We start from the raw sequence: 22,717 nt of genomic DNA, 5'->3' as shown, positions 1-22,717 counted from the left end.
GGAGTGTGGGGCGGGGAGGGATGGATGGAGTCGGGTGAATGGATGGATGGAGTGCGGGATGGATGGATGGAGTGGGGGGATGGATGGATGGAGTGGGGGGATGGTTCGATGGAGTGGGGGGATGGATGGATGGAGTGGGGGGGATGGATGGATGGAGTGGGGGGATGGATGGATGGAGTGGGGGGATGGATGGATGGAGTGGGGGGATGGATGGATGGAGTGGGGGGATGGATGGATGGAGTGGGATGGATGGATGGATGGAGTGGGGGGATGGATGGAGTGCGATGGATGGATGGAGTGGGGGGATGGATGGAGTGGGGGGATGGATGGATGGATGGAGTGGGGGGAGGTATGGATGGAGTGGGGGGAGGGATGGAGTGGGGGGGTGGATGGATAGAGTGGGATGGATGGCTGGAGTTGGGGGATGGATGGATGGATGGATGGAGTGGGGGGATGGATGGATGGAGTGGGGGGATGGATGGATGGGAATTTACGAGAGAAGCGGGAGGACAGCGCATAACAATGAGACTAACAGATCTGAGACATACTCAGGTGTTTTTGCGGTATGATTAACCATCAAATGAAAAGAGCCTATGGAGCGCTACAGTAGACTTCACGTTAGTTCGAGATAGAGACTGGGAAGGAAGGAAAAAGTACCAATTAAAATTAGGTGCGTGGGGTCTCTGTGAGAAACCTAGTCGCTGGCAGCGTAGAGTAAAGGGGCACTTACTGGGAAGGCTGAATTAAAATGCCAGTATCTTGAAAACAAGCACTGGCGTTGCCAATAGGTCTCGCAGTAGGAAAGTTGGAGCTATTACAATTGCAAATAACAATGCCTTTTATTTTTGTTTTCATTTTAAAAACATAAAGGGCTTTGTCATTTACAAAACCAATAGCTCAAACTTTCCTACTGCGAACAGGTCTTGCCTTTAAGTTAAAGCCATTTGCTTTGCTAATGGTATTGTATTATAGCTGCCCGTGGGCAGCAACCGCGCTTAATAAATTTATTTACATTTACATTTACATTTACATGTATTACTGAGTGTATGTATGTGATATGTTGTTATTTTATGTTGTCAGAATTGTATGTGTTACCTATGTGTTTTGATTTGCAGTGGTCTTTGGGACCTTATACGTGTTTAGCAATGCACTTTCCAGCATAATTAAGTAAATAAATACATACAAAAGATACGCAGGATCTGACCTTGTGTAATGTAATAGGTGCTTATGCAAAACACTCCAATGCGTTTAGCCACATTTGCTGTTGAGGACACTGCATAAATAAGAAACATGGCAAAAGAAAGATGCTGCAATAGAGGAACACATCCAAAGGGCAGCTTAGCATAAAGCCCCACTACTTCCAGACCACAAAATTAACAACAGACTGCGAAAGGGCGTAGACAGTGATAGACATATCGGGGAAAAAAATAGTCAAGGCTGGATGCTTGTTTAATGGGCATTGATAAGTGAAATCCTGCAGCCACAGGTGTTTTTATTTTACTGCCCTTTTAGCCATTGTAAGATTACCTAAACACGGGATGCAGAAACATCCTATCTTTAAAAGTTGAACTGTTGCATACAGCCATGCATTATAGATGTACAATCGAGAGTACTGCTTGTTGCAACCTACACTTGGCTCTGGAGTCACTACAATTTAGATTACTATAAATTCAGAGGCTCAACATAAAGGCAGTTACTTATAAAGTGGCAGTCAACGATCTCCCTTAAACCGGTTCAACAATCTTAATAACACTGAAGAGCCGATGATGGTAGGGCTTAGTTCTTATGTAGGTTTTAAAATAACTTGGTCTCTCTGTGGCTACAAAATACCAAACAAGATCAACCAAGAGGGTGAGAGGGTCGAAATCAAGTGGGGCATAGGGCTTTAGAAAACATACAACCCACAGTGTTTACGAATGACCACATTTTGCAGTGAGGCCCCTCATTTTGTGTAACTCACTGCACTTCCACATTATTACAGCATTACAACAAAGCCATTAAGTGAGCTAGTAATAATTTGGTGCACAAACCAGTACAAAAATTACACTTTCAATTTATCAGAAGGCCCCCTGCTCATCTACTTAACTCTGGAAAATGTAACAATTAAGGGACCTCAACCCAAGATGATCCTGAATGAAATTGATAGCCCAAGCAGTTGCCCCTGTGCCAGACGTACACCCTTCGGTTATAAGCAGAACAGCGGCCTGCGTGCTGGGCTCGCTCTGGAACACAGGAGGAATTGTGACTGAATGAGCAGCCTCTGACAATCTGCCTCAGTGTAAAAGGGGCTAAATTTGAAAACAAATGCAATTCAATGTTTCACTCATTGTGCTTAATTTCAGCTTTTGTAAAATAAAAGCCAGCATGAACCAGTCATCACATCGGCCGTGGACGATATACGCTACTAAAGAGGCAGTGCCGCTCAGTGGAGGCACTGGTGGTAACAGCCGGCTGGGGCATCTCTCCCCCGCCTCACTCGCCTGTTAAAGGCATGGGCTGAAGACGGAGCTCTGTGTGTTTAAGAGATCAAGTGAGTGCCGGTAGAGGGAGGCTGAAAGAGAGAGAGAGGGAGAGAAAAGAGCAGGAGAGAGCGAGAATGAAAGCGAGAAAAGCGAGAATGAAAGAGAAGAAAAGCGAGAATGAAAGAGAAGAGCGAGAATGAAAGAGAAGAGCGAGAATGAAAGAAGAGCGAGAATGAAAGAGAAGAGCGAGAATGTAAGAGAAGAGCAAGAATAAAAAAGAAGAGCGAGAATGTAAGAGAAGAGCAAGAATAAAAAAGAGCGAGAATAAAAGTGAGAAGAGTGAGAATGAAAGAGAGGAGAGCAAGAGAGAGAACAGCAAGAGAGAGAGAACAGCAAGCGAGAGAGAGACAAAACGGCAAGACTGGAAGAGAGACTGAAAGAAGCGAGAAAGAGAGGAGGGAGCAAGACTTAAGGAGACGGATATTAAACAGAACCACGAGAGAGAGAGAGCAGGAAAGAGACACGAGAGCGAAGCGGACTGCACTTGTGCAACTAAGTCATTAAATAAATAAACAAGCACTGTCGAAGCGGACCACGCTTGTGCAACTAAGTAAATAAATAAACAAGGTGGCCCAAGCGGACCGCCCTCGTGCGAGCTGGCTCAATATCCTGTGACTCAAATGTGTGCTTACACGAGATGAATGCGTCCTTCTGTAAACCGATGAAATATCTTCCACCTGCAACCATACTCAAGCAGACCGCCAGTACATGTACACACATGGGCCATGCAAAAAAAAGAGGAAAACAACAAGCATTGAATAAAAAAATAAATAAAAGAAGCGTTGGCAAAGCAGGCAAGTCTTCCGTGCTGAAAGTGAAACCAGCCCTCGGCATTGCTGTGGTGGGGGAGGGGGGGGGGGGGGAGGGGAGGGGGAGAGGCAAGCAGGGAACAAGTTAAAACGAGGTCTGGCAGGGAACAGATGGCCTGGCCGTGAAGCAGGGGGCGGGGCAGCGCTGGGGAAGCCTGTGGGAGGGTGATTGATGACTTTGATGTGGGGAGGGAGGAGAGCCTTTTGCGAGCCTGCAGGAGAAATGCTGCCGATGCGCGTGCATGTTTAATCACGTGGTTCACGTGAACTGCATGAAAACCGCGGGGCTGAAAGCCCTTGGTTTGACGATGATTTTCGCCACTTGAATTCTCGCTCCGCTCGATGCGCTTGCGCACATCGATAGGTCGCGAGACCTAAACAGCTGTATCGTTCAGGTTCGAAACACAGAGCCGATTAATCTAGTAAAGGCAAGTGAAAAAGGATCAGGTGGGCTCAAGTGTTCGGAGCCACACTTTTAGCAAAGGCGGCAGATTTACTTAATATTTTAGGATGAACCCAGGTCACTGAATGAAGGCCCAGGAACGGAGAGTGGAGTGTTTCCTGCTGCTACGGCTGCCTGCGCTAAGTGTGAGGAGGAGCCAGTGTGGGGGAAGTTAATTAAGGTAATTACAGCTGGAGGAGACCGCCTCGGGGATGAAACTAAATAGAGCCGGCTGTGAGCACGGGAGCGTGGACGGAGCAGGAGGAGTTAACCCTTTCAGTTCTTGCTGTGGTGTATGTTAATAAAAAGAGAGAAAATGGTTATTTCAACCCTGAGTTTGAACAAATATATATTCCTAATGTAAGCTGGTAAAGAATTAAATTAAACAAATTGTTGTAATCTTCTATTTCCACCTTAGAGTTTAGATTCATGTCTCACCATGTTCCACATTCCAGCTATGTCTCAATGTTCCCTTTCCTGGCAGTTGCTGTTGGACTGGCCAAGGGAAGAGCCACACTTTTCTTACTCAGCTTATTCACCCAGAATAAACCTACTTGCAACTCAAAGATTTACTTGTGCTGGCGCTTATTTCATTACAACATTTTTGGCGACGATTTGTCCAGTCTCCAACTCTTTCTGAGTAAGAGTGGCGAAACCTACGCGTAAGCTGCAAGAAACAGAAAACGAGAAGAAATCGTAAAACGGAAAGAGCGCGCATTTCAAGTTGCTTATATTTTCGTGTACCTGTACTTTGAATTCACTGTGAGTACATTACTTAAAAGAACTAAAATTACTTGATTACCGTTTGTCTGCTGCTCGAGCGTCTTTCAAATGATGCTGTGTTGATTCGTGCTTGCTCGAGCGTGTTTTCTATGACGCTGCCTATCCTGCGCTTTCTGTGTGCCCAATTTCCTACCGAACAACTCACGCACACCGCGCAAGGAAAACAAGCCCAATCTGACATCGAAACTAACGTCAATTGACGTAGCGGCCATTTTGAGTCGTCGGAGTCGGATCTAAACTCCGGGTTGTTTACATTTTAACTTTTCATTCACGAACCACCTCTAGCAACGAGCGGAGCATTTCAAAAACGAGCAACAAACAGAGAACTGCAAGTTTAAAGTATTAACAGGTACTAAACGAAAATTCTTATTTTACTTAAAAAAAAAAAACGAACCATTTACGGAGTGAAATTTAGTTTGTTGGTTTACTTTTGGATTGTCGATCTACATGTTACCTCAGTAAAGTATTTAATTTTACGTACATTTTATTCATAATGGACACAGCAAGTCCTGCAGTAACTAATCCTACTACTGGACCCATTCAGTACGTTATGGAAAGTCAGAGTTCAATAATAACTCCTCCAATTTTTCTAGCTTCACCTGGACCCCTATCCATTGAATGGGAGGATTGGTTACCTATGTTTGAGAACTATATTGATGCCTTAGATGGGTCAAAATTTAGTGCTGCAAGAAAGAAAGCACTTCTTTTGAATAACATAGGCAAGGAAGGTCAACACATTTTTAAATATTTGCCTATAGCTACCCTACCATCTGGCAATCCTATTGATGATGTATATGTTGAAGCAACGAAACGCCTAGAAATCAGATTTGCAAAGGAAGTTAACATAGTTATGAACCGCTACCAGTTTTATACTCACAGACAAGAGGAGAACCAATCCATTGATGAATTTGTATCCAAACTTAGAGAGTTGTCTCTTAAATGCAAATTTGGAGAAATGACTGATGAGTTAGTGAGAGATCAACTCATAGTGCAATGTAGATGTAAAAAAACACAGGAACGGCTATGGGCTGCGAAGAACCCTTCACTGAAAGATGTCATAGACCTTGCCAAAGTTCTAGAACACTCTCAATTTTGTATGCGGGAATTGAACAAGAAAGAAACTAGCAGTGGAATTGTTTCATCTGTTTCTGGTACAGATGATGTTGCAGCTGTTTCAAGATCAGGGAGATTCTTTCAAAGGGGAAGACAACAAGTTAGATCTTGTTATAGATGTGGGAACTCATCCCATAATGCTGACTTCCGAAAATGTCCTGCTTTGGAGCGTAACTGTTTGAAATGTGGTCGCAAAGGCCATTTCTCTAACATGTGTAGGAAGTCCTTTAAACAGCGAGTAGCAGTCATTGATGAAAGCAATGATCAAATGACCTTTAACACTGCTTATTCTTCTAGTGCTTGTACCACTAATGATTTTTCTGCACAGGTTGATCGAATCCTGCTTGTTGATGATCCAAATGATGATCCTGAAAATCAAACTCGTAGGAAGAATAGACCTAAAGCAAGTTTTAAAATTGACAATGTTACTGTAGATTTAATGGTGGAGTGTGGTTCATTGTACACTATCATTCCTAAACACACTTTTGATAGACTTTGGCCAAATTGTACCCTGCTGCCTTAAGATATAAACCCCGGGGGGTATCAAGGAGAAACAATTAACATAATTGGTTATATGAAATCATTAATTGAGTTTCAAGACAGATCTATTGTAGGGAAGGTCTATATAGCCAGGATTGGTCCACCTATCTTAGGGTGGGTGCACCAGTTTGACCTCTCCATTATTGTAAATCCGAGAGCGCCGACGCAGGTCATGGTAGTAGATGATTTACCCCTGGAGAAAATCTTAGAAGAGAACAAAGAAGTATTTAGAGATGAGCTGGGGTGTTTCAAGGGGTACGTACATAAGATAATTTTAAAACCTAATTCTGTTCCTATACAACATAAAGTCAGAAGGACACCTTTAGTAGCAAGAGAAGCTGTTAAAGACATGCTTAAAGAAATGCTTACAAATGGAGTGATTGAGCCCGTTGAAAGCTCATCATGGGTTTCTCCCGTAGTGATCACTGAGAAATCGGACGGAAAATTTAGGTTCTGCATAGACCTCAGGTCCCTCAATCAGAGTGTGGTTGTGGACACCTTTCCACTCCCTAATATAAATGAGCTCATATTAGCATTGAGTGGGGGAAAATTTTTCTCAGAACTAGATTTGAAGAACGCCTACCACCAGATAAAATTTCATACAGATTCCAAACCTCTCACGGCCTTTATCAGCACTGAAGGTGTGTACCAATGTGTCAGGATGCCGTTTGGTCTCTGTTCTGCGGCCAGTATTTTTCAAAGAATGATGAGTGTGTTATTTAAGGATGTGAGAAATATTGTTTTCTTCCAAGATGACATCCTTGTATTTGGTAACACGATTGCCCAACACAATTTTACCCTTCGTGAGGCTTTGTCAAGAATTAGAGAGTCAGGCTTGACACTTAGACAAGATAAGTGCAAATTTTTAGTGGACAAAGTAGATTATCTAGGGTATAACATTTCTGATGCAGGGGTAAAGCCCAAAAGGAATCTTGTTGATGCCATTAGATTAGCTCCTGTTCCATCAGACAAGGACAAACTCAGATCTTTTTTAGGTTTAGTGGAATATTATTCCAAATTTGTAAAAGATTTCTCATCAAAGACGACTCCCTTGAGGGATTTAATGAAGAAAGGAGTTAGCTTTTCATGGGGTACTTCACAACAGGTCTCCTTTGATAACATCAAGAGAGATATCTGTGAGGCTGGAATTCTCACTCCTTTCGATACGAAACGTCACATTGTCCTTACTGTAGATGCCAGCGCAACAGGTTTAGGTGCTGTTTTGGCACAAATCCATGGTGGTCAAGAAAAAACGGTGGCATTTGCCTCGAGGAGTTTGACAACCTCGGAGAAAAATTACTCTGTGATAGAACGAGAGACTTTAGCTGCTGTTAGTGCTGTTGTTGTGTTCCCCTGAGCCCGCCACGCCTCCCAGCTGAGCCGCCCTCCCACAAGCACTGAAAAGCATTCCCCAAACCTCGCAGCGCTGTGATTCACTCGCTGCTCCAGCCTTGAGTGATCGCTCCCCTCGCTGCTCCTCACAGCGTGGTATTGTATTGCTGCATTGGAACCAAACAGTGTTATCTGCATAGCGCTTTGTAACCAAGTTGTATTATTTGCATAGCTCGAATTTTTTGTAAGCTTCGTTATTTCATAGCGCTATTATCCCACAGCGCTTAGATTGCTTTAATTGCATTGTTGTGTGGGATTTCCCCCGGCGCCCTGCTCTGACCTCCCCTCCATTTTGTTAGTGCTGTTGTTGTGTTCCCCTGAGCCCGCCACGCCTCCCAGCTGAGCCGCCCTCGCCCCTCCCCCTCCACCATCCATATATGACAGGAGTTCCCGCGCGCAGCGTTCACGCGCAGCGACCGCGCCCAACCCGCGCCGAAGGTGCGCCAAAGGTAAGCCCGTCTACGCCCGTCCGCGCCTGGACCGCGCCCAGCGCCAGACCCCCTGCCCCTCGCTCTCCCCAGCCCCCCCGCACTACCTACGATGCCGCCACCCTCCTAGCCCTTAACCCTGGTCGCGCCCCCAACTGCGTCCAAGCCGCTCCTGGACGCACCCATGGACCGTTCTCCTGCTTCTCCTGCAAATTCAGCGGCACCAACAACATCTCCGCCACGACCACACCACAGATTCCAGACCCCAACCACCTAGAATGCATCCTTCTCAACACCCGCTCGGTCCACAGGCACGCCATTGACCTTTGGAACCTCCTAGACACCATCTCACCTGACGTCGCCTTCCTAACGGAAACATGGATGAACGCTTCCTCCGCCCCCGACATCGCCATCGCTATCCCTGATGACTATAAGATCACACGCAAGGACCGCACCGGCCATACAGGAGGAGGAATCGCTATCGTCCATAAGAAATCCATCCGCATCTCCACCAGCTCCGACGCCAACCTCGCTAACTCCGAACACCTTCACTTCCAGATCCACATCGACCCCAAGACAACTCTCAGAGGCACCCTCCTCTACAGACCACCAGGACCCCGCGCTAAATTCAGTGAAGACATCACAGACTTCATCACCCCACACGCGCTCCCCTCCAAAGACTACATCCTTCTGGGAGACCTCAACTTCCACCTTGAAAAGATCAACGACCGCAACACCGACACCCTCTTAGACAACCTCGCCAACCTCGGACTTAAACAACTGGTCACTTCCCCCACCCACATCGCAGGTCACACACTCGACCCCATCTTCACCTCCAGCGACCATGTCTCCTTCAGCCACACTACGGATCTCATCTGGACTGACCACAGCTGCGTTCACTTCACCTACAACAAGCCGAAACCCATCATCCACCTCCAACCAACTCTACAAAGAAACTGGAATAAAACCACCACGGATCAGATCTCCACATCGCTCCTTCGAACCTCCCCAGCCCTCTCTTCTAACGCCAACGAAGCCGCCTCCAACCTCACCCTTTGGTTATCCAACACCGCCGACACCTTAGCACCACTGAAAAAACGTCAACACAAACTTGGCAACAAGAAGGCCTCATGGTTCAACGATGATCTCAAGAAGTCCAAGAAACTGTGCCGCTCCCTTGAAAAGGCCTGGAAAAAAGACCCATCCACCAGCAACAAGGACGCCTTCAAAAGCGCCACCCGTACTCACCACCAACTGATCCGAAAAGCCAAGAAAACAGCATTCAAGGATCGACTTGACAACAACGCCCACAACAGCAAGGAACTTTTCAACATCGTCAAGGAATTTTCCAACCCCTCGGCCAACTCCAACGACATCACCCCCTCTCAAGCCCTCTGCGACTCCCTAGCCTCTTTTTTCCACAACAAGATTGCTGACATCCACAACAGCTTTGACAACCAACCCGGAAGCCAACCCGCCCTACCATCAGCTGACCATCTTCCCCCCGTAAACACCCTTAACGCCTGGAACCCAATCTCCACTGAAGACACCATCCGCCTGATGAATTCCATCCACTCTGGATCCCCCACAGACCCATGCCCTCACCACTTCTTCAACAAAGCAGACTCCATCATAGCCCCTCACCTCCGAGACGTCATCAACTGCTCCTTCAACTCCGCTACCTTCCCAGAAGACTGGAAACACGCTGAACTCACCGCCCTTCTGAAAAAACCAACAGCAGACCCCACCGAACTTAAAAACTACCGCCCCATCTCGCTTCTTCCATTCCCGGCCAAAGTCATCGAGAAAGCCGTCAACATCCAGCTCGCCGCATTCCTCGAAACCAACAAATCCCTCGACTCCTCACAATCCGGCTTCCGTGCCAAGCACAGCACCGAAACCGCCCTCATCGCAGCAACAGACGACATTCGAACTCTACTGGACAATGGAGACACAGCCGCCCTCATCCTCCTCGACCTCTCTGCAGCCTTCGACACAGTTTGTTACAGCACCCTTTTACAACGCCTCAGAAACATCGGAATCCAAGGAAAAGCACTGGAATGGATCACCTCGTTCCTCACCGGAAGAACCCAGAGAGTCCGCCTCCCACCATTCAAGTCCGAGGCCTCTGAAATCATTTGCGGCGTACCTCAAGGATCTTCACTCAGTCCCACCCTCTTCAACGTATACATGAGCCCCCTAGCGACCATCGCCCGCCAACACAACCTCAACATCATCTCCTACGCGGACGACACTCAACTGATCCTTTCTCTCACCAAGGACCCCAGCACCGCCAAAACTAACCTACACGAAGGAATGAAAGAAGTCGCCGAATGGATGAAACAAAGCCGTCTGAAACTGAATTCAGACAAAACAGAAGTCCTCATCTTAGGTACATCCCCCTCCGCATGGGACGACTCCTGGTGGCCGGAAGCCCTCGGAAAAGCACCCATCCCAACAGACCACGCACGGAACCTTGGCGTCATCCTGGATTCTTCACTCTCCATGAACAGACAAGTCAACGCCGTATCCTCTTCCTGCTTTAACATTCTTCGCATGCTCAGAAAAACATTTCGCTGGATCCCCTCCGAAACAAGGAAAACAGTCACCCACGCTCTAGTCACGAGCCGACTGGACTACGGAAACACCCTTTACGCAGGCACCACCGCTAAACTCCAGAAGAAACTACAACGAATCCAAAACGCCTCAGCCAGGCTCATACTAGACATCCCACGCAACGAACACATTTCTGGGCACCTGAAAGACCTCCACTGGCTACCCGTCAATAAGAGGATCACTTTCCGACTGCTTACCCACGCACACAAATCACTCTACGACATCGGACCAGATTGCCTCAACTCTCGACTGTCCTTCTACACCCCCTCTCGCCAACTTCGCTCTTCCAGCCAAGCCTTCGCCACTGTACCTCGCATCAACAAGACCACCATGGGAGGCAGATCCTTTTCATACCTGGCTGCCAAAACATGGAACTCACTCCCCGCTTACCTCCGCCTCACCCAGAATCACCTAGCGTTCAGAAAGCAGCTTAAAACGTGGATATTTGACAAATAATCCCCTCCCCCTCCTAAGCGCCTTGAAACCCTCTGGGTATGTAGTGCGCTATACAAATTTTATGACTTGACTTGACTTGACTTGGGCCTGTGAATATTTCAGGACCTATTTGCGGGGGTCAAAGTTCACCTTGAAATCAGATCATAAGCCCTTACTTAAAGTTTTGTTACCTGGAGGTGATTCAAGGTGTTCTGCAAGATTGGCCAGGTTAGCTTCTCGTTTACAAGAGTATTGTTATAATGTTGAGTACATTCAGGGATGGAGAAACACTCAAGCAGACTGCTTATCGCGTCTGTCTTTAGACTGGAAGACAGTTGATGAGGTAGCTGTCCTCAAAAAACAGAATGAGGGTGCTGTTGCGTGTGTACAGGATGTGTTGAGCATATGTGAGCCACGAGCTTTGACCAAGACTGAGTGGGTTGATGCTATGGCAGCAGATGCTTCCATGACTGAGTTAAAGAAAATGATACTCACGGGTTGCAAAAGAGAAAGCTCTATATCTGTCACCAACAGTCCGTTTGTTAAGATACTAGATGAGCTTTCATTGTTTGATGATACCGTCATCATGCGTGGTGATTTGTTTGTCCCACCGTTTTCCTTGAGAAGTGGTTTAATCATGTTAGCTCATGAAGGACATCTAGGCCAAACAAAGACTAAGCAGAGACTTAGGGTAAATTGGTGGTGGCCTGGTATGGATGCGGATGTGAATGCTTGGATAACTAAATGTGAAGTTTGTAAGGAGAGTGATAAGCGTTTAAAAGTTGGTGTCCAAGCTTCCTCTGGTCACATTACTGATCCTGGTCTGCCGTGGCATACCATATGTTTGGATTTCATAGGGCCAATGAATGGTTTAAAAGAAAATCTTCGCTTTGGTATTGTAGTAGTTGATGTGCATTCAAGATGGGTAATCGTCAAATTCACCAAAGTCATTACCACTTCTACCACCATTCAGGCTCTGAAATGTATTTGGAGAGAAGAAGGAATACCGTCTGTCCTTATAACAGACAATGGTACACAATTGACATCAGATGAAATGCAAAGATTCCTTTCTAATTGTGGAATCAAGCATAGCCGTAACTCCCTATACAACCCACAGGGAAATGGTATGGTGGAAAGAGTCAACCGTGTGATTAAGGGTGCTATACAGATGGCAACTACCAATAGACAGGATGTAGATTTAGTTGTTTCGGAAATGTTGTGGACATATCGCTCCAGCGTTCATAGTGTTACAGGGAAAACTCCCTTTGAAATGATGTGTGGGAGACTACCCAACACTAAGCTTGTTCCGACTTGGATGAGAGACATTATTTCTGGCAAAGATGTCTCTGCCAAGTCAGTTCAGGTTACATCACGGGACCACATTGTTAATAAGGTTAACTGTAATAGGAGAATTTGTCCAGGTGACTTGGTTAAAATACGCTCTGGTAGACCTTCTTCCTCAACTAAATTTCTTGGACCTTTCAGAGTTAAGGTTACCTTGCCGTTTGGAGTAATACTTGATAATGGAGAAAAGTGGAATTATAGAAGAGTCGCCTTGTATCAAAAGAAAAATGGTGCCAGTGACGTTTATCCTTTATCCTATAGCTCTCCTGCTAGTAACACATTTTTATCCAGGTCTGATGATGATTTTCATGTAGATTCTCAGGCGACTACTTCATCTTGTGTTGATGTACAAGGAGGAGGTGATGCTCCTGCTCCTTCTCTCTCTGTTCCTGATTCCTGTCCTCAACGGAGACGTGTGCTTAGGAGTGGTCATCCTCCAAGTTACTTAAAGGACAATGTTTGTAAATAATATGTATTCGCACCCTGTGCACCAAAGAGCTTGCTGACCCTGTTTGTAAATAGGATGTATTGGTTTTCTATGCATCACTGAACTCACTTCTGCTTATTTTCCTGCCTCCACCTTTCTTCCTTTCCCTTCCATTTTTGTTTCTCTTGTTTCCTTCATATTATAAAAGAGAGGAGGATGTGTTGTAATCTTCTATTTCCACCTTAGAGTTTAGATTCATGTCTCACCATGTTCCACATTCCAGCTATGTCTCAATGTTTCCTTTCCTGGCAGTTGCTGTTGGACTGGCCAAGGGAAGAGCCACACTTTTCTTACTCAGCTTATTCACCCAGAATAAACCTACTTGCAACTCAAAGATTTACTTGTGCTGGCGCTTATTTCATCACAACACATATTAATTAGTAAACAAAATAAAGGAGGAACGGAAGTTAGTTTATCCTTAGAGTGGAATACAGGGATTTACTCAGGGCCTCGCTGGGCACATTATCGCTCTGAAAAAAACATAGACACTTACATTGAATAACAAGCATGTTGTGTGCTCTGTGCCCAAGTGCACTTTGCAGGCTCCTGATATTCACTGTATAGAAGAAAGTGTATGTGGCAGGCTTGTAAAGTGCTCAGTGGGAGAGTGTAGTCCACTAGCAATCGATTTAGCACTCTCCTTGGCACCAGGAGAGCGTCTCCCTCATGCACTCTGTATTATGTTCAATTCGTTAATCCATTCGTAAGAAAAAGTCTTTCAAAACTTGTTGTATGGATAATAATGTCTTTTATCCCCGGGTCACCAAATAAATCATAAACTGTTCATCACTTCCATAATATTCCATCATAATCATGGTGAATGTAAACAAGCAATTATTTATGCCCAATGCATTTCGGGCACTACTACCTTTCATCATGGGCTGTACACTGTAGAAGTGGAGGAAACGAGGTGTCAGCACAAGACACTGAACTGGTAACACCAGGGTTAGTAAGAGTGAAAATCTCGAGTTTGTATGCCGTTATGTATTTCAGATATCTTGAAATATCCATGCATGTGACTACCTAAATGACAGTTGATACGACATAGAAGATTCGATGTTAATGTGGTTACGATGTAAAGGGGGGCATAGATCGTGCCGAAAACGTGATGAAACAGAGGATGTGTCTGTATTGTAGAAAATCAAGTGCATGCATTACCCTGCCATCTTTTGAAGTCATAAGTAATGTGAGGAGGGTGATCGGTTCTGTGTTAAGTGCAGCGGTGTGCCAAACGTAATGGTGAACTTAGCTAAATCAAGACCGTGATCGTAAAAAAGTGCTGGGTGCATGCTTGAAAAGTATGAGGGTAACAAAACTAACAAGACAACCGTAAATGATTCTGTTGCTCGAGTGACTGTAAAGAGAACGATCAGGGTGTTAAATATAATCCCTGTCGAGTAAAGGACATAACTGTAAACAGTCAGGTGGCCAGGGTGCACTACACACGATGAACAATGGTAGTGGGTATGGAAATGATTGAGATGACTCCACGTTGTAGTATATATGAAGAAGTCCTAAACATAAGACATAGTTACGAAAAGCAGCAAAGAAAAGGGATCGAGGTTTAAGATGCCTGCACCAGTATCAACAAGAACATTGCCGAACGAAGCTTTTAGGGGCGGGGGTGCAGATCCCTTTGAAGCACGGCCTCGCGGCCGTGAAAGAAGTGTAAATCAGCAGGGATTAATTAAATGTAATTAGCGCGCGCTGGGGTGAATGCCTGAGGCCGAGCTGCCTGATGCAAGGAGTCTGGGAAGCAAATGGCAAGCTCGTGCATGAGCACATGCACTCTTGGAAATCAGCCCGATGGTTTGACGGCTTATTTTGCCTACTATCCTCTCGTCCCATTATCCCTTGCAGGATTAATAGGACGAGCCCTAAAAATCAAAGAACCTATTCTTCAAAAAAGGGGACTGGCCAAGTACTGGCCCCCTGTGAGAGTGCTGGCAGTGCTTTGCAATGCTATTTTTGTTGAAGGGAGGCATTGGTGGCATGTAGGCCGTTTGGCTAAATGGCAGGGCTAAGAATGGGGTTACTTGGAATGGGCCACTGAATTTGGATAACTGTCCCATTACCATACCTCTATGCTGTCTAAGTCATACCTCACGGCAAGGAAAGGTACCTGCTAGAGTTTTGGTATAGAGTCTTGCATTCTTTTACCTCCATTTCAGCAAGTTACTTTAATTGCCTTTCTCAAATGTGTTTTTCTTTCTAAGGCAACTCACTGTTTTCACTTGAAGCAGTAGTTCACTTTGTATTTAGTGCTGTATTTGATGTTTGTATCTTGATTAACACTGAATAACTTGCTTTGTAAGAGGACAGGTGGTGTGGTGATTAGTTACTGCCCGCTTATGTTGGATCCGATTTATAGCAAGTTTGGAACCCCTGTAAGTCGTGGCTTAAGTAATCCTGGGAATTCTACTGAAAGACTTGTCAATTGGGAATGGAGTGGCTGTAAATCTGTGCCCCTAATAATGCCTCAACTAAGTTTATGGTGGAAGAGTAATAACTTCACACGTCTAGTGGTCCTGTCCTAAGATCCTTAAGGAGTCCTTAATATGTCTATAATAGGTATAGATATACCGGTCGATCCAGTTGTTATTACTGGGCCATCTGAGAAGACAGGGTGCATACCGTGCATGTATTTATTTCCAGCTGTAGCGCCCGCATGGCTTTGGGAGGGGGAACCAGAGGCAGAGTCTGGAAGAGGTACAGGATCCTCAGCAAGATCGTCATCTTCACCGCGGCGATGCGCCGGAACCAGGACAAGTTGAGCTTAGTAGAGCCATCCAGCACCTTCCTAGTCTGATCCACCAGAGTCGAGTAGTTCAGTTCCAGGGTGCGAGGGAGCGTGGGGGCCAGGATAATGCCCAGATAGGGCACTGGGGTTCTAGAGCATTGCAGGGGAAGATCCCGCTTTAGTGTTTCTACATGTGTCTTGGGCAAGGGTAAGTTGAGCCCCTGGGACTTGTTAAGATTGATCTTAAAGCTGGAAACTTGTCCGAAGGACTCCAACTCCCTCACCAATTCGGGTAAAGACGCGAGAGGCTCCGCTAGGGAGAGGATGACATCATCTGCGTAGAGGCTGACTTCGTGGGTGTCACCAGTGAATCAGAGGCCCTGGATGCCTGGAAGATCTCGGATTCTCTGAGCAAGGGGCTCCATGTAGTGGGAAAACAGAAGGGGTGAGAGGGGACACCCTTGTCTCGTGCCCCTGGCGATCTTAAAGGGAGTCGAAGATACACCATTCACTCTGACAAACATCCGGGGGGCATGGTAAATGCACTGAACCCATTGGATGAAATGGGGACCAAACCTGAAGCCCTGCAGGGTATCAAATAAATTGTTCCAGCTCACCCTGTTGAATGCTTTTTCGGCATCCAGGGACAAGAGCACAGCCTCCCTGCGGGAGCGATGGATACTGTCCATGAGATGCAGAAGACGCTTGGTAATATTGCCACCCTGACGAGTGGGGACAAACCCCGCCTGGTCCGGATTGATTAGGCCCGCCATTAGAGGGTTCAGCCGAGCCCGGTAAAAGCTTTACATCTATATTAAGCAGCGAGATCAGACGATAGGAGCTGCATTGTCCTGGTTCTTTGTTAGGCTTCAGAATGATTGAGATTGCAGCTTCGGACATGGAATCCGAGACCGCCCCCTCGTTGAGGAAGGAGTTGAAGAGCTGAGTCAGATGAGGTGCAAATTCTCTACAGAACGTTTTGTAGAACAGGGCAGGGTAGCCATCGGGTCCCAGGGACATATCAAGCTTGAGCCTTGAGATGGCAGAGATGACCTCATCCAGCCGGATGGGATCCTACAGCAGCTCCGCCTGCGCTTTAGGGAGGCGGGTGACATTGCTTGACACCAGCAGAGACATATACGGTTTCCCCATTATACAGAGATTGATTAAATTGCCGGAACTCCTCCACGATTTGAGAGTCCAGGTGTACCTTCTCGCCCTTGGGCCGCATTAAGGAGGAGATGGTTGCCTCTACGGCGTTGGCCTGCAATCTCTACGCCAATAGCCTCCTACACTTATCACTACACAGGTAGAACTTGTGGGAGTCGCAGTAAAGCGTATTCTGCCCTGTCGAGGTCTATGCACTTAAGAAGCCGCTGCTTACCTTCTAAAGACCTCCAGACCCTCGGGGCACCGATGCATTTATGTATGGCCCCCAACTCTGCTACTTCTTGTTCTAAGCTCTGGCGGGCTTCTTTGCGCTTTTTATTGACGGCTGAGGAGATCGCCATAAGTTCCCAGCGGATAACCAGCTTAAGCGTTTCCCAAACGGTTAAGAAAGGAACCCCAGTATTGGATGTTGGAGGTATTCCGCTATCTTTGAGCGTATGCTCTCTACGGTACTATGCAAATTCAAGAGTCCCACCCTCAAACGCCATCTAGCAGAAGTAAGTCAAATCCCTCACGCTTGTATGTGGATGGAGATAGGGGCATGGTCAGAGAAGGAGCGAGTAGCTATGGAAGCATCAGTAATCCTAGGTAAGAGCGTGTTAGAAACGAGGAGCATTTCCAAACGCATATGAATTGTGAGCTGCTGAATAGTGGATGAAATCCTGCACAGTCGTATGCCTTACGCGCCAAACATCGTAAAGGCCATTGTCGGCCAGCAATTGTTTACCCTTTGAGGAAAGGGCACCCACTTGCGTAAATCGCTAGCCAGACTGATCAGTATCATTGTTCATGACAAGATTCAGATCTCCACCCACCACTACTGTGGAGTCAGGGGAGGCTAGGCTTTCTGCAAGATGTCGAAGTAAGAAGGGCTCCTGGTGTGTGTTGGGGGCGTAAATTTTAATGAGAGTGAGGAGAGTGGACCCTAATGAACCTGGAGTGTTAGAACCCAGTCCTTAGACTCGTAAAAAGTAGAGAGAACCTTGCCCTCAACTTTTGCCCCCAAGAGGATGGCCACCCCGTACTTTTTCGCAGTGCTAGAGGACCAGTATTGAGGAAATGGACGCTTGCGCATGCGCGAAGTGTCCCTGGCTAACAGGTGGGTCTCCTGCAGCATACAGATATCCCCTTCAGAGTGCTCTAATAAGGAAAGGATTGCAGAACGCTTTACAGGGAAAATCCTTAACTTTAATTGCAAAAACACTGGTCAATTTTGGAACAATGAATGTAAAAAACATTACGGTAATCCATGTCAGTGAATTAGTTCTGATTTCTATTTCACATCTTTTACTTCATCTTGCATTTCCTAAGAGCGTTAGCTGCTTCAGGATATTGTGCTTTTTGTATTATTTGTGTGTAGCATAATACTCTTGTATAGTGCATACTTTGAACTTAGGGACCTTCTGGTGCTTATAATGGGCACAAATGTGAGGTCTGGAGTGAAGACTGAAAGCATTGCAAGTTTCTCATAGTGCCTTATCAATGGGTGAAAATGAGATGAGGCGTAAAATATGCAGATTGAGATAATAATACAGATTCTTATCTAGCGCGAACAGCTACCTCGCAAGGAGGTGTCCCGGAGCTGAAAAGAAACTGCAGCAACAGAGAGGAATGCAAGGTGAAGTACTAAGCTTTCTGCACGAAAAGCCAAGTCTTTAGGAGTTTCTTAAAATTGGCTTCTGACATGGCAGATTGGATGGCAGCGGGGAGGGAGTTCCAAAGTTTCGTCGTGCCTGCAGAAAAAGACCTACCTCCGAGTCTCGCCCTTCTAACTTGTGGGACAGCCAGTAGGAGCTGAGAATTCGAACGCAGGTGTCTCTCTTGATGGTAGCGGGGAAGTCGGAGTTTAAGATAGTTGGGACATGTCCCTTTTTGTGCTCTGAACGCTAGGGTGAGCGGTTTGAATTTTATTCTGCTCGCCACTGGGAGCCAGTGCAGCTCGTGCAGATGCGGAGAGATATGATGTTTGAAAGGAATGTGTTTTAACAAACTCGCAGCCGCATTCTGCACGCTCTGCAGGCGTTGTATCAGATATTTCGGGAGGCCTAGATAAAGGCCGTTGGAATAATCCAGTCTGGATGTGACTGTCGCATGGACCACCATTTTTCGACAATCAGTTGGTAGGAGAGAGAGGAATTTTCGGAGGTTGCAGAGCTTTTGGTGACAGCTAGAAGTGACTTGTTGTATGTGAGAGGCGAAGGAGAGCGTCTCGTCCCACCTTACACCCAGATTTCTTGCCTTGGTGCCAGGGGTGGGTGCAGGGCCCATTTCGGAGGGCCACCATAGGTCTGGGGAGGGGTGAGTACTTTTCCCAAAGAATAGTACCTTGGTTTTGCTTGCATTCAATTTTAATTTGTTAGTGTTCATCCAGATGGCTACATCTTTGAGACAGCCTTTTATTTTGCTAAATGCTGCTTCTGACACCTCAGCGTAGGGGAAGACTAGTTGCGTATCATCCGCATACGAAATCGCCTTAACCCCCATTTGGCAATTAAGGTGAAAAGTGGGGCCAAATAAACATTAAAAAGTAGCGGGCTGAGGGCCGACCCTTGCGGGACACCACACCACAGCCGTTTTGGTTTAGAGGAGAAGGCGCCCAATGCTACTTTCTGAGAGCGGTTCGTGAGATAGGAGTGCATCCAGCTCAATGCCTTGTCTTCCAAGCCAATGGCCTTCAATCTGAGCAGCATTCTGCCATGATCCACAGTGTCGAAGGCGGCAGATAGATCCAGGAGCACCAGCATAGCTGATGCTCCTGAATCCAGCGACCACCTGATTGACTCAGCAACCTCAATGAGGGCAGTCTCGGTGCTGAAGCCGGCCCTAAAGCCGGACTGTGTTTTGTGAAGTATACCTCTTTTTTCGATAAAACTATTCAGTTGGCGTTGAATAAGCTTTTCGAGCATTTTACCTGGGGCTGCTAGTAGGGAGATAGGGCGGAGATTGCTCAGGTCATTGGGGGCACCGTTGGGTTTTTTTTTCAATGGGAGAAGGGTGGCATGTTTCCAACAGTCAGGGAACGTGCCAGTCTCAATGGACATATTCCAGATGTGAAGGAGTGGTCCCACCGTGACATCCGCCATCATTTTCCAAAGTTTTGGGGGGCAGGGATCATCAGGAGCGCCTGATTTGCATTTTTGTATTTCTTTCAATGCCTCCTCCTGGGTGATCGGGAGGAAGAGAGTTAGGGGAGGGGTAGGCAGCTCCGTATTGTCATGGTCCGCCATAGTTGTTGGCTCGGAGGGGGTAAAGGAGTCATAGACCTTCAGGATTTTTTTGTCGAAGAAGTCAGAGATATCTTCACAAAATTTGGCAGAGGGAGTAATTTCTGTTTCGATGGCCTTGGGTTTAAAAAAAGACTGAACAATTTTAAAAATGTCTTTGCTAGGTGTTTCCGCTTGTTGAATAGAGGATACGATGAACAGTTTTTTTGCTTTTTTTATGGCTTGATGAAGGCAGTGAAGGGCTTTTTGTAGCAGCTTTTTGCAGATTCGGAGTAGCTTGCCCGCCACTGACGTTCTAGTCTTTTGCATTTGCTTTTTTCGGCTATCAGTTCTGTGGAGAACCAGGGAGCAGACGGGGATTCTCTTCGTGATGTGGCTACTTTGGGGGGAGCAATAGAATCTACTGTGCTGCTAATCCAGTGATTCAGTAGCATCGCATCAGAGTTCACGTCTGATGACAGTGGAGGGGGGGCAGCTGCGAGCGCGGGACACAAGGTCTCAGTTGATAAGTTATCCCATTTCCTTCGTACATACGTGTGTTTTCCTGTTGTTTGAGAGCGGGCAGGGAATGAAATTTGGAAAGGGACAAGGAAATGATCTGTCCATAGAAGTGGCATCGGGGGTTTAGTTGTAGTGTCCGGTATGTTAGAGAAAATGAGGTCTAACATATGACCTGCCTGGTGCGTGGTACCAGGGGTGATTAGGACAAGATTGGCTGATAGAAGCGTATTAATAAGTTGGGAGGCCAAAAGACAGTCAGATCTGTCTGCATGAACGTTAAAATCACCAACTACAATATAGTGTGGGTGAGAGAGAGTGTTTTGGACTATAAAGTCCATAAGTTTGTGGGTATGGGACGGAGAACAGTCCGGGGGTCTGTATATTATCAGGCCGGCTAAGGACGTTTGAGGGTTGATTTGGAGGCAGAAGTGTAGCCCCTTTATGCCGGAGAGGGTGGTAGGAGAGGCAGAGGCCAGGGTGTATTTATCTTTAAAGATAATAGCCACTCCGCCGCCTCTTCTGTTCTTCTCTCCATTGGAGAGGCTTAGAGTGAATCCGGGCGGAACAGCTAAAGCAATGGAGGCCAGGTTGTCTTCGTTGAGCCACGTTTCGGTAAGAAATAGGGCGTCCCACTCAGAATCAGCAAGCAGCAGATAGATGTCATCTGCATGTTTGGGAAGGGATCTGCAGTTCAGAAGCCCAGCTTTGAAAGGGGTGGTGGGAGTGTTGGCTGAGCGATGGTTCAATGTATTAGGGTGGGAGTTTGTTGAGAGTGAAACATCACACAGAGACTTATTGCATAGTGAGCAGGAGGGGGGAAGGTCAGGGATAGAGAGGTCGAGCCTGGGCGCCTGACAGTGCTTAGCAGAGTTAAGTGCTAGAAGTTCGCTACTAGACTATCCTACTTGAGTGTGACTGTTCACTGGCAGCGTGGCCGGCGCCGGGCGCGATCCGGTCGCGGACGGGCGCAGACGGGCTTGCCTTAGGTGCGCAATCGGCGTGCACGCTGCGCTCGTCCGCTGCGCTTCCGGGGTAGACACATTTTTGTAGTGAGGGGGGGGGGGGTGGCCAGATGGGGTGGGCGTGAGCGCAATGGATTCCCCTCGGCTGGCGTCAATGAGGGTGTGGTTCCCCTCGTCAGCGCTGAAGTCCGCTGAACAGGAGAAAGGCAGTTGTTTTAAAAGCTACACGGTATTTATTCACACGCAAGAGTTTAAAACAATTAAAATACAGACAGAGATTCTCCCGGCTTGCGCCTCAGGAGCATGCAATTTCTTTAAGACGCGCTAGTGTCTCAGCGCAAGTATAAATACACTTGCAAGGGGGCGTGGCCAGATGGGGTGGGCGTGAGCGCAATGGATTCCCCTCGGCTGGTGTCAATGAGGGTGTGGATCCCCTCGTCAGCGCTGAAGTCCGCTGAACAGGAGAAAGGCAGTTGTTTTAAAAGCTACACGGTATTTATTCACACGCTAGAGTTTTAAACAATTAAAATACAGACAGAGATTCTCCCGGCTTCCGCCTCAGGAGCATGCAATTTCTTTAAGGATGTGGAGAGAGAAAAAAAGGCAACTATGTCTAACAAACTAAAGTGTGCCAATAACAGTGACTGAGACACTCAAGTCCTCTGTAGTATTCAATTTACAGTCTATTTTAGAATTGAAACATTTACAATATTAATTATTTACAACAAACTCGTTATCCTCAACAGCCATTGATAAAGCCATTACTATTGGATGGTTTTGGGTGCATGTCAGTTGCTTTGATATATATCTCGATGCAAGAATAGAAACCTCATATGGAGCGACGCATTCTTGGAACCACAGACATTTATTTACTTATTGAATCCACGTCCTTAATTACATGGGCCACGACCCTTTTTGACACCCCCCATGATTAAAATGAACCAAGACTAACACCCGCAGAATAAATGCACGTGAAACGTAAAAGCAAAGGATAGGAATGGAAAAGAGGTGTCCTGGTGATATGGAGCCGTCTGGTCACCCTACACACGTGGTGTTATGTTGTTAACGTAACATAAAGTACAAGGAAGAATTTTTGTTGGTTCAAACCGACTAGATATTGGGATGCAGCATCCTAAACTGTTCTCCATGCTTGTTTTTTGGCCTGATACTAAGTGGGCATTCACAAGTAGGAAGGGTCTTTCGCGCTGA

The 22,717-nt window shown here is 46.5% G+C and overlaps 1 protein-coding gene across 1 annotated transcript in view; it reads right to left on the bottom strand.

The window, feature by feature from the left end:
* SETD9 (SET domain containing 9) overlaps positions 1-22,717 on the bottom strand; it is a 109,308-nt gene that overhangs the window by 86,331 nt on the left and 260 nt on the right. The gene's annotated exons all lie outside the window — the stretch shown is intronic.

The sequence above is a fragment of the Lissotriton vulgaris genome, chromosome 3_1, assembly GCF_964263255.1.
Source record: "Lissotriton vulgaris chromosome 3_1, aLisVul1.2, whole genome shotgun sequence".
NCBI lineage: Eukaryota > Metazoa > Chordata > Amphibia > Caudata > Salamandridae > Lissotriton > Lissotriton vulgaris.
Note: the sequence above shows the minus strand (reverse complement) of the source record. Positions and strands in the feature narration are given on the sequence as shown.